The sequence below is a fragment of the Nanorana parkeri genome, unplaced genomic scaffold, assembly GCF_000935625.1.
Source record: "Nanorana parkeri isolate BGI_ZX_2015 unplaced genomic scaffold, ASM93562v1 scaffold1009, whole genome shotgun sequence".
Classification (NCBI taxonomy): domain Eukaryota; kingdom Metazoa; phylum Chordata; class Amphibia; order Anura; family Dicroglossidae; genus Nanorana; species Nanorana parkeri.
The window spans coordinates 5,820-8,257 of record NW_017307277.1 but is presented as its reverse complement, the minus strand read 5'-3'; positions in this window follow the sequence as shown (position 1 = coordinate 8,257).

The window sequence follows — 2,438 nt, the reverse complement described above, 5'->3', positions numbered from 1 at the left end:
AAAAATAAATAAAAATGAAATATTTAAAAAAAATTAAAATAAAAAACATTTTCAGTTTCGACCTGACAATTTTTTTGTTTCGGTTTTGAAATTTCCATTTCCATGCACCTCTAATATATATATATATGTATGTGTGTATATACACTGAGTGGCCAGATTATTATGACCACCCCATCAGTACTTCGTTGGGCCGCCTGGTGACGCCACGAGATGATGAAAGGTGATGCGAGGAATCTGACACGGCGCTGTTGCCCTTCTGTTGTCTTGTGCCAGTCTTGCCCCTCCCCCGTTCTGCCCTAACATTGACTTGTCGCTGACGGCCACAATTTGCACGCTCAGACCCAAATGGGCAGAAAATACACCGACTTTAGGGACTAAATGAGATGAACTGAAATACACAGAGGGGTACGTGATCAATAAAAGGGGTACAGGGTATGATGATGTTCACAAACGCTGGTTTTTAGTCATCAGAATCAAACATTGAAATATCCGTTTTGGATGGACGGATCCTTTAAAGGAGAACTATGGGGTTAAGGCTTTTCTCCCATAGTCCTCCTAAGGGTAACGGGAGGACACAAACTAGCGTCCTCCCGTCACCCTAGGCTCAGTATATAGGGAGCTGCAGCTCGCGGTATACTGAGACGCCGCAGCCGGAGCGGATCCCGACAATTATGTCTGCGTGAGTGACAGCTGGCTCTGCCTATCTAGAGGCAGAGCCAGCTGTACCCGCCCCCTCCGTTCCCCCAGTCAGTGCTGGAGCATCAGAGCGGGGAATCCAGCCCCTCCCCTGTCAAAGGATCGAGAGGTGAGTGAACGCCGGTATGTGTTCTCTCACCTCCCGATCTACTGAGCCGACCTGTGACAGTCTCATTGTCACAGGTCGGCTAGAACTATGAGGAGGAGTGAAAAGCCCCTCCCCCCTCCCTCATAGTTCTCCTTTAAAGCCCAGACATGGAAAAACAAAGATTATTCTTACATTGAAGATGAAGAGGAGACCTTGGGAGGATCGGAGTGACCGCTACGTGACAGGTGACGGGTAGAAGAACAAATCTTTTCTTATATATTTCATGGAGACATTGATTTGGAACTCAATTAAATGCAGCTTATAAAGTGATTCTAATCGATACAACTATCAATAAAGTCATGACAGCCGCGCTTTAGCATAGAACTTCTTGTGTAGGACATCTGCTCCAACCAACGTCAAACTGTGTCCAGAGCAGAGAAGCAACCAGCTAGAGTCAGGGTGAGTGGTACGTTCTAGAAGGACGCGGCTCTTCTGATCTATCGGAGACATTGATCCGACAGTAGGGAGACTTTTCATTCACCGGCATCATTTGGAATAGATTTGTCCTCCATGTTCCTCAGATCTTCAGAGTTCCCCAAGATTGGTTTTCTAAAGGCCGCAGACAGTCTTCCGGAGAGTCGCCCCGGGGGGATTTGCTGACTGTGAGCGTTGTCAGAGTTTTCTGGGAGGCCGTACTCTTCTCCAAGTTCCTCCATTGGGTCCCAATATAGATGTTCTCCTTAGATGATACCTCCCAACTGCCCCCCCCCATTTGAAACCCAATCCCTGTGTCCCTCTTTCCTCCTCATTTGTCCCTCTTTTTGGTCTGTTGTACAGATATCTGTGAAAATGTTCTATTTAACTACAAAAAGTGTTTTTCTGCACCAAAACCTTCATCCAATCTCTGAAAGTACAACTGAAGAACAACTTTTTTTTTTTGGATAGAGTAACGGGAGGGTGATAACGCTTGTCAGATTTTGTGCCATCTGTGTCCTATTGGTGAGATTTCCACAACAGGAAGTGAGAGGAAATCCCCTCCAATCCTGGTGGTCACCAGAACTAGTGTCCCCACTGGAGGATTTCCCATTTATTTCTGTTCTGGTGACAACCCAAAGTTTTCAGTGATAACATTCACCAGGACAAACAGAGAGGGTAAATCTCCCTAAAGGGGACACAAACAACAATAAAAACCAGACCGGGATTCTAATCCCTCTCCCCTCATCCAAAACAACAAATAAAGGTTTTGGCTTCAGTTGCACTTTAATTTCCTTGTTTGGTATTTGGCCAAAAGCCAGTATAAAGGAAAAGAAAAGGTGGAGAACAACAATTCTGGGTTTTACCAATCATTCTGGCATATTCATTCTTAATAGTCTACATAACTGGGGGCGTGGCAGGGGTGTGTCTATTGTCTATAAACTGGGGGCGTGACAGGGGTGTGCCCATTGCCTATAAACTGGGGGCATGGCAGGGGTGCGTCCATTGTCTATAAACTGGGGGCGTGGCAGGGGTGCGTCCATTGCCAAAATATAACGGGGTGTGTCCACTCCCTGAATGCATTGTGCTAAAGGTGTCCATCTTTCTCATCTCAGGAGGTTGGAGGTATGTTACAGTACCAAGAAAACTCTTACCCATAAAGTGCGGTGACCACAGTAAG